Source organism: Cololabis saira, chromosome 14 (genome assembly GCF_033807715.1).
Source record: "Cololabis saira isolate AMF1-May2022 chromosome 14, fColSai1.1, whole genome shotgun sequence".
NCBI lineage: Eukaryota > Metazoa > Chordata > Actinopteri > Beloniformes > Belonidae > Cololabis > Cololabis saira.
Window position 1 is genome coordinate 18,828,630 of NC_084600.1, and position 14,303 is coordinate 18,842,932.

At 40.1% G+C, this 14,303-nt stretch overlaps 1 protein-coding gene across 3 annotated transcripts in view; it reads left to right on the forward strand.

Annotated features, from left to right (window-relative positions):
* The first annotated feature begins 646 nt into the window (after positions 1-646).
* nlgn2b (neuroligin 2b) overlaps positions 647-14,303 on the forward strand; it is a 116,810-nt gene continuing 103,153 nt past the window's right edge. For all 3 annotated transcript variants that reach the window (XM_061740037.1, XM_061740035.1, XM_061740038.1), the window contains exon 1: positions 647-1,454. The gene's annotated coding sequence lies outside the window, so the exon portion shown is untranslated. The remainder of the gene's footprint in view (positions 1,455-14,303) is intronic.

Consider the following 14,303-nt stretch of genomic DNA (forward strand, 5'->3'; position numbering starts at 1 on the left):
ATTATTATTGTAAGCATTTATCCTTGGTTAAACGTGAAATAGTGTGTCATACATACACACATTTTTTTTCTCTCAACTTTATTGAAGCAAAAGACATAAGTAGCCTATACACAGAATTGAGAGCAACATCAGACATATGTGTATACAACATAAACTACACAATTATACATTCACAAATACGCCAGGGGAATACGTCATTGACAAAGAAAAAAAAAATTAAACAAATATCTTATATAGCTTACAAAGGTAATACGTTTTAACAGCTTTTTTATTTAGAGTCAGATATGGAGAATATGTATTGTTTGATGCGGACAGCTCCGGAAAATTCGTCTTTTTATTTAAAAATTTGGATCTGTGGATATAGAATTTAGTTCAAATAACGAGCAATTGATCAAATAAAAAGTCATACATACACACGTAGCTTATAAATGCCTATAAATGACGCAGAAGCTACGCCGTAGGTGCGCGTCGCCGCGTACCCTACGGCATGGGCTCTGCGTCGGTGTAACGCGGAACCATAAATCAGCCTCATAGGAGAGTCGATGCAGCCGCACCAAGAGAGATAGAGAGAGAGAGATGAGGGAGAGGGGGGAGTGATGGAGAGAGAGAGAGAGCACGGGGCTGCTCAGCAGAAGCCGTGAGGACCTTCTCCAGCGCAGACACCTTCAATCACCGCATCAGCCTCTTATTTTTCTTTCCCTGCTGCTCTAAAAGCATGAAGTCTAAGCGGAAGTTGTCCGCGCTTATTCTGTCCAGCGCATCAGATACCAAGTGAAACCAACAGAGAGCACTACGCAAGCGCGTAAAGGAGAGATTGGACACCTGATTTCAAGGGGTGTTTTTTGGAGCGCTCTTTCATATTTAAAAAAAAAAGAGAAAGAAAAAGACACAGGCAGGGATGTAAAGGCTTTGGCGGGTGCAGATAACCTACCGTGGATTACCATGATCAGGGGCAAATGTGGGAAAAGAGGACACATCACTGCGCCGAGTGTTGAAGCAACGCGCGCAGTCCTGACGCTATAGCGTTACGCATTTATTTCACCGAGTCTCCCCCTTTTTTTTTTTTTTTTGAGGAAAAAAAAAAGGGAAAAAAAATTAAATCACACTCCCTGCAGCGGCTCAGCCTTATAAAAGTAAAATATTTGTGGCTATAAGGAAAAGAGCAGGGTGTTGTCAGAGAGGAATGAGAGGAGGAGGGGGGCAGTATGAGGTGTGCTTTTTTTGGAAAAGCCGGAGAAAGACGGAGACCGAGAAGGTGTACTGACGAGCGAGAGCCTGCGACGCGGTGCCCTCTCCACAAATAATCACGATCCGAGAAGAAATGGCCTAGTTAAAGACAACCGTCGACACCGAGGAGAGAGCAGAAGAATCGTGTTTTTTAGATGGACGGCCCATCTTCATCATCATCACCACCATCATCACCATAATTCCGGCGTCCGCGTCGCGTCTTGAAGGTAAGCCATATGTTCACCTCCTCAACGTGACCGGGGGGGCTTTCTGTCTGTCTGTCTGTCCATCAGGGGCTCAAAGTGTGCGCAATATATCTAACGCTTTGGTGACTTGGCTCATTGCGCACGTTACTCGCCTTGACGCACTGTCACAACAGGGGAATGGGATTTCAATGGAAATCCCGGCGCCACTTTGTTGCCATAGCACATATTTTCTTCCTTTCCAGCGGGAGCCTTCCATTGGCCTTTGCCTGTTGATAATCTGTCACGTCTCAACTTGATCAGTCCACTTCATGCATCCCCGAGACGGTGTGTTAGTCTGATTTTAATTGGAACGGGCTCATTTCCCTGACCTGTGACGGCATAGATGCTTTTGATATAGGGCTTCTGATTGTGCCCATGCTTTAATTAGAGCAACACGGTTCTGTGCTGCAATAATCTCAGAGAGAGCAGAGAGTGTGTGTGAAAGGCCTGAAGATGTCCTCTCCAATGAACAAACTCACAACAGCCCTGAGACTCACAAACACGCACAAACGCACTGATGGCTGTATATCCTGGAAGATGCAAATGGGGATGGTGAATTAAATGCACACACTCCGATGGTCCAGGGCAAGGCTCCATTGATATTCAGTGCTGGTTTTGGGCAGTGCTCAGTTAATGGCAGACAACAGGACCTCTGTTCTGACAGGTCACTGATGAGAAATGGTATATTTTCATTTTCAGGGAGCAAACGTCTCTCCTCTCTTACCGATGCAGTGCCTGTAGCGATGGAGAAGTGACATTTAAAATCCATCAGAAAACTAATAAAGTGGGTTTGTAGACTTTCGGAGGGTTTTGGATTACTCTTGTAGGTGTAGTGTTGCAATAGCTGTGATTGCTTTCCCAGGCTGACGTTCTCTGAATAGTCATTGGTGTGTTGCTAAAATACAAGTGAGTGTGGCTGAGGCTTGGCTTGCCTTCATGCATGCAACTCATTTGTATAAATTAAATGCATTTGAATCAAAATCAAAGTATTGGGGGAATGAAGAGAGACCAAATAGCCTGCCACAATTTGGTTGGATCCTATTAAAAGGGACACCAAGGTGTTTCAATTTCATTTGAAGGAGTATTGGATTATTTTTAGGAAGTGTTGCCTTTTTTTTTTCTTACTATTCACATTTAAACCTAATGTTCCTGTAGATGATCGGGGACTCGGTTCGATTGAGGTTGCAGCATTCAGCTGGTTTGATTTTGCTTTCACATTTCACTTTGTTAAACAAACCAAACTTTTTGAATAACACATTCCCCTCCTGGCCAGTGGTGGCGTTGCATAAAGAATTCCTCAAGGTGAAGACAAAAAAACCCAATGAGGAAGAAACCATGCTGCTCTATTGCTTAATGCAGGGTTCATTTCCTGCTAATTAGTTTACAAACTTCCTTGTGTTTGTGAGTGCTCACCAGCAAATGTGAGTTTTGTCTGACCATACTTTTCTCAGATATTTTACCTCGTCCCCACTCAACGTCTAACCACGAACCACGTTGGTATGGGCATTGTTTACCCACAATTCCCTCTGTTGTAGTCTGCGTACTGCATTAAGTGCACTTGAAGCAGATCGATACTTGTGTTTTTTAGTTGGACCACAGTTTGCGTATTTGATCTACTTCAGAGTTGGACTGCGTAATTAGGCCTCCTATCTGAGCAAATCTGCTGTGCAAAGCAGACCAAGCAGCTCTGGCGTGAATGCACCCTACTAGACTATAGTCTACTATAGGGCTGTTCGATTTTGCCCAAAAATAAAATCGAGATTTTTTTCTCTCAAAATCTGATTTTCGATTACGATTACGATTATTTTGTGAATTGACAAAAGGCAAAGAAATGATTTCAAATATGCTGTTTTTTTATTGAACATTTGCCCCATTGGGCTTTAAGTGCAAACTTTGCTCTTATTAAACCAAAAATGAATGAATAAAGTGCAAAACTCTGTAAAATAAGTTGAAAAAAAGTTTTAAAAAATATAATAAAATATAAAGTTTTATCTCTAAAAAAAAATCAGCAAATCAGCACTTGCAAACATACAGTAAGTTATATTTCCAATTAAATAAAACAAGACATGCAACCCATGAAGGAGGTAGAGGTGTGTAATGTCAGTCATTACATTTGCTATTCACATTTGGAAGTTTTTTGCAAGGAACACGAGCCGGTCTACGGCATCTGGCTTGAGGGATGCCCGGTGGCATGTTACAACGCCCCCTCCTACACTAAAGAGCCTCTCCAATGGGGCACTTGTCGCAGGTATTGAGAGGTATTTCCATCAATCATTAATATGGTATCAATCATTAATATGTGTGCAGACAAGGTATAAAAAAAAATAAATAAATAAAAAAAAATAAAAAAAAGTGAAAAATCGATTTTACGATTTTCACGTTTTAACATCTTTCTAATTACATAATCGCGATTACGATTTAAAATCGATTAATCGAACAGCCCGACGTCTATACTACTAGACTTCGCTATAGCAGGACCGTAAGCTGGTCATGTGATCACTCAGAGCAGCTTCCACGGTACCTGTGCATTGTATTATGGTATGGTGTGTATTTTCCCAGAGGTAGCTTACCATTCTGGTATTTTCTGCATACTACAGATTTTAAAGTATATACTGCATGTTACATTTTTGCAAACACAGTTTCCACTTGTAGTGTAGTACATGGTTTTGAAAACTAGCAGAGCTACAGAGGACATTATGGTAGTGATAGAACAAGAGATGGAGGAAGAGTCATTTCCTAGTATGCATTCTCGTCTGTACTTTTAGATTACAGTTAGCAGATTCTTTCATCCAGCGCGACTTACAACTGAGGAATACAATCAAGCCCCAGTAAAGACTCACAACTGAGGAATACAATCAAGCTCCAGTAACGACTTACAACAGAGGAATACAATCAAGCCCCAGTAACGACTTACAACAGAGGAATACAATCAAGCTCCAGTAACGACTTACAACAGAGGAATACAATCAAGCTCCAGTAACGACTTACAACAGAGGAATACAATCAAGCCAAGGTAACACAGTAGATCACAAAACAGGTGCTCATAAATCAGCATTCCAATATGTGCGGCCAAGTACCGCCGAGGCCACTTTTAGGAGCAGCTTGGGAAGTCAAAGCGGGAGTGCCGCTCACGACAGAAGGAAAATTTCCAACACCCTCTTGAACGTAGAGAGTGACGCCGCCGCTCTTGGAGCTGCTGGCCATTTGTTGCACCGCTGGGGAACGATGTGGGAGAACAGTCTCGACTGTACTTGTATTTTTGTGAAACATCAGCTGGAGTACGGTTCCCTTTCAGAGAGGGAACCAGTTCCAAGTACAGTCAGAATTCCCAGATGTGTTTGTGCTCCGCCCTTTTAATCAAGGATGCGTCCCGTAGAGACACGCGTACGCTTGAGAAGGAAACGTATCCCAGAATGTCTGTCGCATCAATGACTGTATATAATAACACAGGAGAAGGCACACAAGTGTTTGTAAAAAACTACTGTAATAACGAAACAACCCCCCCCCCCAAACTGCAGTTTTAAGGTATTGTCATGCAATAATATACAGTAGTTAGTGTATTTGATGCTGAGAAATGGCCAGGAGTACATCTCAGACGGTGTGAGAAAAGTGCCTTAACCTCCACACCTACAGGGGGACCCCTGAAGCTAAAACGTCCTTTTTGTTGTGTGAAATCATGTGATGGCCCTGCTTAGAAGTCATATTTCCTCCAAACTAATGATTTGATGATCCATTTCTGGAACATGTCTGTTTTCCCTTTAACGGTTGTGCTGTGCATCAAGGGCAGTGACATCATACACCAAGTGTGATCACCATACTTCAGGAAACGTGCTAATTTTATCCTTTAAAAAAAAAAAAAAGAAACCTGTTTTCCAGTTGAGGATTCCAAATAGCGATCGCTGCCATCGCGGAGCACGCCTCCATTAAAGCATAGTGAGGCACTAATAAGGCTGATATTGCGGTGAGCGCGGAGTCAGTTGGTTTCCAGAGAGAACAGAGACGATAAGTGAAGATAAATGAAAAGAAAAAGAAAGAATGACTGCTTAATGGATTGGATGACAAAATGAGGTGGGGAGTTACAAGCCAGAACAAAATGTGTCAAATGTGTCTTAATGTTTAATGAGCTGTGTTTGGGTGATGTGGGCGTGAGTAAGGTGAAGTTTTTTTTTCATAAAAGCAGAGCTTGCTTATCGGAGGGTTTTGTTGGATTGTTAAAACTACAGTCTTGTGAAAAATAAAGACCTTCTTTCAATTCTAAAGTTTTATGCACCAGGACATAATAAAAGAAGCATGTCTTGATAATTGATGAGTGTGACTGCAGATGTTTTGGAATCTTGCTGATCTGGAGCGTTCAGGCGTGTCGATCATGTACTTATCCGTTCAGCAATGTTTTCTTGAGTCAGACGAGCGCCAGTCGGTCCGACGGCGTGCATCAGGACAACGGTTCCGGCCCAAGGAGCCCGCAACAGAATCACTGACTAAAGCAAAGAGCCAAAATTACAGCGCTGGCCCCAAAGTTGAATAACTGTGGTGGGAAATCTGTGCATAAATAAATAAATGCCTCCAAACCACAAAAAAAAAAAACAGAATTAAAATTGGATGGGAGAGTGGGCCAGATTTCCTCCACAGCATCGCAAGAGACTGATAACATCACACAGAAAACAATTACTTCAAGTTGTTGCTGGTAAAGGTGACTCTACAAGCTGTTGAGACATGGGATGTACTCAGCCTTTCACACACAGCCGCTGCTTTTTAGCTTAGTTCTTAATAAATATATGATGACCTGAGGTAATATGGGACATATTGCTCTTCTGACTTTGTTTTAAATCCAATTTTAAGACTTGTTGACCAGTTGACTTTTTTCATTTTCTTTTCTTTGCTCTAATATGTCAAATCTTACTGTTCAAAGAGGGTGTATTTTCTTTTTTCCCCACATGATTATAGACACTATACACTCTATTCAGTGCTTTTTACCACAATCCCCCACCGATGAGCGTATTGAGGGGATTTGGGGATTCGGTGTCTATCAACGGGGAGACTTGGACACATGGAGGTTTTTAATACAGCCGCTCTTTCAGCTGAACACTTTTCCTTTGACATTGTGACTTTGACAATGTCTTTGACACATAACTTATGCTATCACATATAACACAGACTCGCTATATGGCCATTAAAAGAGAGTAATGTCGAATTAAAAGAAGATAATATGAAAGGGCACTTGATGAGTAGGCCCTTGCATGTTATCTTCCTGAGCCTGCAGACGACCGGGCTGCAAATTCCCTGCTGCCATTGGTTGAGGACTGCAAGGTTAAAATGATACGTGATGCTGGGCTGAAGTGGTTCTGTAGGTTTCCACCTTTTTGCTTTACTCCAAAATATTTATCTTCATAAAGAGTAGTTCAACTTATTCAAATGCAAACACTTTAAAAAAAAAACCAAACCTTTAGCTTAGGGCTGGGTGATTTTGGACAAAAATAAAATCCCAATTTTTTTCTCTGAAAATCCGATTTTCGATTTTTTTGGTAAAACTACAAAAGACAATGGAATAAATTGTTTAAAATATTTTATCTTTATTTTTAAAGAAAAATAGCAAACAAATTTCCCTATTGGGAATGAAGTGCAATTGAAAGATACTGTTAATCCTCCTTGAGTTTAGTAAAGTGACAACATTTACAATTTTCTTGACCAAACAAAGATGACTAGACGAGCTCTGACTGTAACCAGCTGCAAAAAAGGAAAATCGATTTTCCGATTTTCCTTTTTTAACATCGATTTTGATTAATAAATCCGATTTAGATTTAGAATCGATTAATCGCACAGCCCTACTTTAGCTTTTTGTGAGCATTGCTCATCCACAATAAACTACACTACTGGACCAGAATTAAAAGGCCTACACTCATTTTTAGCTCTGATTATGAGGGAGTCACCATAGTAATGTTTTGAAAAGCTTATGCAGTGCTGTAACAGTTGTTTATGCATTGTATTGATGAGGGGAGAGTCGGAGCCCTCAGTAACGTCGTCTTCAGCACATCCTAAAGATTTCCGGAGGGCTTAAGGGCTGGAACTCTGCGGAGGCCCGTCCATGTGTGAAAATGATGTCTCGTGCTCTCGGAACCACTCTTTCACAGTTTGAGCCAAATGAGTCCTGGCATTGTCATCTTGGAGCATGCCCAAGCCATCAGGACAAATAGAAATCTTTTGACAGAAAATTCTGGCCATTCAGTATATTCATGTAGTCATTATTTAGTCACATGAAGTTGCCGGACCTAGATCTGACCAGCTGGAGCAGCGCCTGATCATCATCCTACGCCCACGGGCTTGCAGGATAATGGGCACCTTATTTCATCCACCTCACATCCTTACAGTGATGCAACAGTCACTCTGGAGTAGGGTAAATATGGACTCATCACATCCATTGCTCCAGAGTCTAATCGCTATGTTCCCTAGAACATAAAAGCATTATTTTATTTCCCCTCACTGATCATTTCTTTTCTTAAGGCTCCACAGCTGTTTAGTCCCGACAACTTGCTTTTACTTTCACTATTAAATATTGATGTTTTTTTTCTTCCCTTTTATTACATTTCACCAAATATTTACATGATCTCTGAGCCTGATCATTCAAGTTTTTTTTCTTTTCTTTTTTCTATTCCTGAAGATGATGTTTCACCATTCTCCTTCCAGGTTTTAATATTCCATTAGATAGTTATTAACGCACTTTATGTTTATAGCAATCTAAATGCAAACCAGTAACTCAACCATTCTGAAAAAGAGGAACTTCTTTTTTGAGAGACAATAGAAGGATGTTTCTTTTTAAGTTGACTCACGTCTGAGGGGCAGGGCCGAGCCCACATGGGTATAGATTAATGGGCTGGGTTGGTTGGCGCCTGGAGTTCAGAGGACCAATCTGCATATGCAAATCTGCTTGCATGAGCAGAAAATTGTGCTTTAACAAAAAAAAGACACAAGTGATTTACAAAACTTTTATTTGCTGTTTAATCAATCTTGCACCTATAAGAAAAACTGCTAAATGGCTTGAAAAGTGGTATATGCCAGTTAAAGTGATTGTTGACAGGAGAAGCATATAGGACCTTTACATCCATGTGATGCTTTGTCTTTCCTTTATTTAATTTTTGGGTTGGGCCAATGAAGATGAAAATTAACACACATTCTAAAATCTGTAATTATTTTTTTAAACCAGATACCAGAGTTCATACTGTTTGGTTGCCAACAACTCTAGAAGAACAGAACCCTTTGTGCTTCAGCTGTTGCTATCTCTTTTGCTTCTGCTAAAAACTCATCAACCTGTTTTGTAAAAAAAAAAAAAAAAAAAGGTTTTGGCTAAAAGCAATATATACCATAGAATTAAAATGATATTGCTTTCACATCTAGCAGTTATAGATAAAAAAACATTCCTAATAAACAAGTGTTAGCAATGTATTTACACTCTCAAAAGTGCAAATATATGTTTCTTCACTCACAGCCACTTGTAGTCACAGGGCCTTTACCATCTGCTTTTATGAGAACAATGGATCCAGACTGTGCCTCAGATGGGAGGTGGGAGAAATCCTGTTTTCCTGGTCAAACGTTATCTTTTCACTGGTTAAACCAGTCTGTTATTTTATGTCAGAGAATATTTGATCTTATGAGTACGCATTTGCGAGTTATATCACTTTCTTAATAAAAGAAAAGTCATATAGTGTTATAATATTACACTCTTGGTGTGCACTCTGTCATCAGAGATACAAACCCACTAAAGTAAATTGCTGTACTTCTGTTCAGTGCACACACATGGAAATAAGCATATAGCATATAGCTAGAGCGTGTGATGTCACATCATTCAGGGCAGAGATATCTGAGATGTTGTTGCTTCTTAAAATGTGTCTCTTGTCTGGGATGCTTCTCCTGTCATCGCCGCTTTTTATGTCAGAGCATGATGAAGTGATGTGAGTCCGTCCCATGTGGACGCTCTGCAGGATTGTGCACTTACAGAGTGTGTGTCAGGGGTCCAGCATGTCCACACAAGAGCCTTGTGCACATAACAAGTTGATAGAGTCGGACTGACCCGAGCCCTCAGCAATGTATCAAAAAGATTTTTGACTTGGAGGTTGAGCTTTGGGATTAGATGTTACCTCCAGTGTCAGTGCTGTTTGACACTTAATCCCACTGGCAAGCTCTCAAGTTAGCGGCACACACCAAGTCAAGACAGTTTTACCATTTTTACTATAGGCAGCCCAAAATAATGTGAAAACACAGCCTGCATTTCCTTATGTTTCTTCTGCTGTTTCTAACCTGATTTCTCATCAAGTTACTGCTTCTTCAAATAAAACATTTACTCTATACCGGGTCAATGCTTCAGCTGCTGGGGCTCCGAGACTTTAATTTCTGTGCGAAGACGACCAGTCGGAGACAGGGAGGTTGAAATGACCCAGCTCTCAGTCACATCACGACCACAGAGGAGAGACGCAGTAGAATAGCTTGACCTGACCCTTTATCTGGCGAAACTCCCGTGCAAATGCCATGGTAACCACCTTGCGTAACCTCCTTTGAGCAATATCGCACGACAGTCATCCATAAGATAAACCGGGATGAGTACCACCACGTCTTGTGCAGCGTGAGGAAAATATCACACAAAGAACCCGGTAAAATATCCAGTAATGTGTCTTTTATTAGCAGCAGAGGTGCAGAGCCATTAAATGTGGTACAAGACCTTTCCTGAATCACAAAGTTCCACTCTCCAATTCATCAAACATGATCCATTACACAGGCTGTAACATTTGATTCTCTGATTATTTTTAGGGGCAGTTAAACTAAAGCTTGAGCTTGCATCCAGTCTTGGCATGTAGTCTTGAGATGACTATGTGTTCTCCGAACGTGTATTTCACGCTATCAGTTAACTTTATTTATTAACCAGTTCTTGTCAGACAGGTGTAGGCTGTGTTTAAAGTCAGTGGAATATCCTCAATCACATTTATTAGTCAACTATGTTCTCAGAATATTGAACATGTTGTGGTAATAGTAATAGTAACAAACACAAAAGGTCAAAGCGACATCTAAATAATTTGAACTTTTCCAGAAATATACAGTCACCAATAATTCAAATTTCTTTGTCATTCGAGTATCTGACCTTAGCCATACTTTTCAGATGTTTATAGGTTTCTTTATTTTTTCCTAATCAGCTTTCATTGAAGCAGCAACCCAAATGACTTTCAAAGACGTGTGTCCTCCCTCACGGTGGGAGACAGTGAGTGATCCTACACAGTCTGTAACTCAGAACACTTTTAGTCACAGTCGGTAAATATCTCCTCTCCATCCGCTAGCTGCTCGTCTAATGAGTGCACTGTTAAAAAAGTTTTTAACAGCAGCCTGGGTTTTTAAACTGGAAAAAAGAAACCGATGGGGAGGCAAGCCTACCCCCCTATAAGCAAAGCAAACATCGCTCCAGCCAGTCACATACAGGGGGAGGGTTCACGTCTGGGGTTAGCCCTCCCACGACATTTCAGGGATTCCAGAAATCCCTTACCGCAGTGGTCCCCAACCCCCGGGCCCCGGCCCGGTACCGGGCCGTGGCTCATTTGGTACTGGGCCACACAGAGAGAAAAAATAATTTCTGTAGCCCCGACTGATGATGGTTGACTCTCAAACTGATGGTTCACAATGTTTTTTGTCCTTGGATGTAAATACACTGCAAACACACTGTAAGAGCTATAAAGGAATAAAATAAAATAGAGTTAGTCTTTCTACATTCATATAAGTTTCATTTAACTTAAATACAGACTGACGCAGCTGCTGCTCGCTCGGTAATAACAGCTACAGGCTGATTTATGGTTCCGCTTTACACCTATACTACGCAGGGCCTACGGCGTAGGGTGCGCGGCAACGCCGTAGGCTACGCCGTCGATTTAACGCGGAACCATAAATCAGGCCTACCGCTAACCACAATACATGCATAACCACGACAGCCAAACTCAATATAAATACAGCATAACATTTGCAAAGAAAACAAATCCTTATCAGAAGGTGCTTTTTGTGTCAGTTAGGCTCCACTTTAGCATTCCTGACACTCGTTTAGTCTTTCAGACACACTTTCTACTGCCGTTAAACTTTTACCATTAAAGTCCGAAGCGCCGGATGTTTACAATGTCTCGGCGAGACGCCTTCAAAATGAAAGCACTAAATATCGGTCTCCTTAATATATAAAATAAAAGCCTGGCTTTAAATAATGTTAATGAGACATAAAAACATAAAAACACATTTATAGAAATACTCATGTTAAATGTAATTTACAATTTCCATTATTTTATTTTATTTTTTCGAAAATTATGTTTTATTATTATTCATTATTATTATTACTATAGAGAAAATACCACAGTTTTTAATGCCGATCTTGTCATTTTATTTAGTTTTTATCAACTACACCTTTAGATTGGGCCGTGAAAGTATTGTCAGACATTAAACCGGTCCGCGGTTCAGAAAAGGTTGGGGACCACTGCCTTACCGTACCTTTTAATATCACATTTGAAACGGGATACCTAGCCCCTCTGCTCGGTGAAGGCACCTCCATCCTGATTTTCTTTATCCTGATTTTCAGCTTTAAAAGCTCCAGCATCCTTAAATATAACTGCCATAGCATGTCCCATCCTCCACCCTGCTGGTGCCTTGCTTGAAGGGCTATCTTGTGTCCATTAGTGATCCGGCCGCAAACCCAGCCGTTTGCTCCACAAAGAGTCTGTCGTTAATCACGCTGAAGAATCTTTTGGTAGTTCCTGGCCCAATATTGATGTTAAAACGTGTAGATCTTATACATGTAATGTAATTATGCACTAATTTTATAACATTTTAGCCTTCTTATCTTGGCCATGCCTCTGAGCACTAGTTATGTACTCTGAACATTCCAGGAAGGAAGCACGTCTGGACTGTGGTGGCGTTGGAGGATAACGATGTTCCTGGAAGCCTCATCCTTATTTATTCTTTATAGCTTTTGAGTTAATGCGCCATCTCTTCATCATTAGATATTTTCTTTGCAAGTCTTTTGATTTTACCATCAAGTATCAATACTAGCAACATTAATCCAACCTGAAAGGTATTTTGCAATTTTTGATGTTTTACTGGTGGTTAATTATCTTTTTTGACCCATTTAAAAGGAAACTTCTTTACCCCAATTTTCCCTGAGGTAAAGAAGAATAATTATTAACATCTTTATACTGTATGAAGTATTAATCACTTTAGGTCACTCCTCTTTTAAACAAATGCATATTACCCTAAAATCATTAAAATGGGTGGGGAGTTGAAAACATCAAAATCATAAGGTCTAAATACTCTCTTGGCTAGTAACTGTTTGTAGCGTGTGGACGACTCAGTAATTGCTGTGAATAAAATGTCACAGTTCTTACGTTTTTAGATGGGAGTATAAGACTGATATTAGGATACTTTATCGGTGTGTTATTATTCATATTTTGTTCCAACACTCGATTTAGTTGATGACAGTATATTTAATAATTATTGAAACTGACATTTTCTTTATCATTTTGGATTTGACGGGAAAAATCTGCCAGACAAAATAAAATTTAAGTGAACTAAAGATGGAAAATATGTCCAAGGAATTCCCATTACACTGAAATATGAAAGCAATACACTTAAGCTACAATATTATTCAATTTGTCTTTAGTATTATTATTTTTTTAACAGCAAACAAACAGCCTTGGTGTGAAAATTTCAATAATAAGAAGAAGATTGAAAAGCAAACTTTTGACTTCAATCCTCAAACTTTTGATGTAAAACCTTCTTTGACGACAACATTGCAGCAATTTTCTGCAGTTTTGGCTGAATTAAATATTCAGTGCACCAAAACCTGAACTTCTTTTAAATTTTAATTACCTAAATCTTAAATTTACGGCTTTGTTGAATCCATGTATAAAACAAGCATCCCACGGTGTCATTTCGGTCCAGGAGGCTCAAAGCAGATTAGACCTGATTTACCTGGATAATACCAGGACACACTGGGTCTAATATCATCTTAACACTTAATCACATTGACAGCGTAGATTTAGTGAATACATTACAACTGCCTACTCTCCAAACGCTAAAGGTTTGGCCACGCTTCCCAGTTCCCAGTGAGACTCATCTGCTCCGACGACTTTACAAACACACGCCTCGCTGATTAATGTAGCCAGATGGGCTAACTACTAACACGCTGGCCATGTGTGTCCCGCTAGCTAGTTGCAGTTTTTGAATTTTCATTGTATTTTTCTGTGCTGGATTGTGCAATGTGCTCCTCAGTCGGTCCGTGTGATGCATAGAGAAAGGTACAAGTCAAGGACGATAGGTTACACGGTGGGAATGACAAATTTGAATGTTGTCTGCCTTTGTTCTTTCCTTTTGTTGTAGCCTACAAGTATAGAACCCAGTTGTTGCAGAAATGCCTTCTACTTGCCATCTTTTACCCTGACTTTAATGTATGCAGAGTATCATATCAGAAAACAAACATCACTCTCAACACCAGACTCTGCATTTCTCTGCCTGCCCCTGTCTCTGAGACTTGTAATGTAACAAGGACATACTTGGCCCTTTGGTGCACTGTAAAAATAACCAGATTTCTTTTGTTTTTCAGCTTTTTCTTTTCAAATAAGATAAAAAAGTAATCGACTATCTTCCTACTATTCAATATGAAAAGTGCATTCTTCTAGTCTGACTACTCTCAACCATTTTTAGGGCAGTCAATTTAATACTTGAAATCTAAGACTTTCAACTCCAGAGGGCTATTGGAGAATATTGAAGTTTTTTTGTTATAGCCATAGTATTACTGAAGTTACCAAATATGTTTACTTGCAGTGT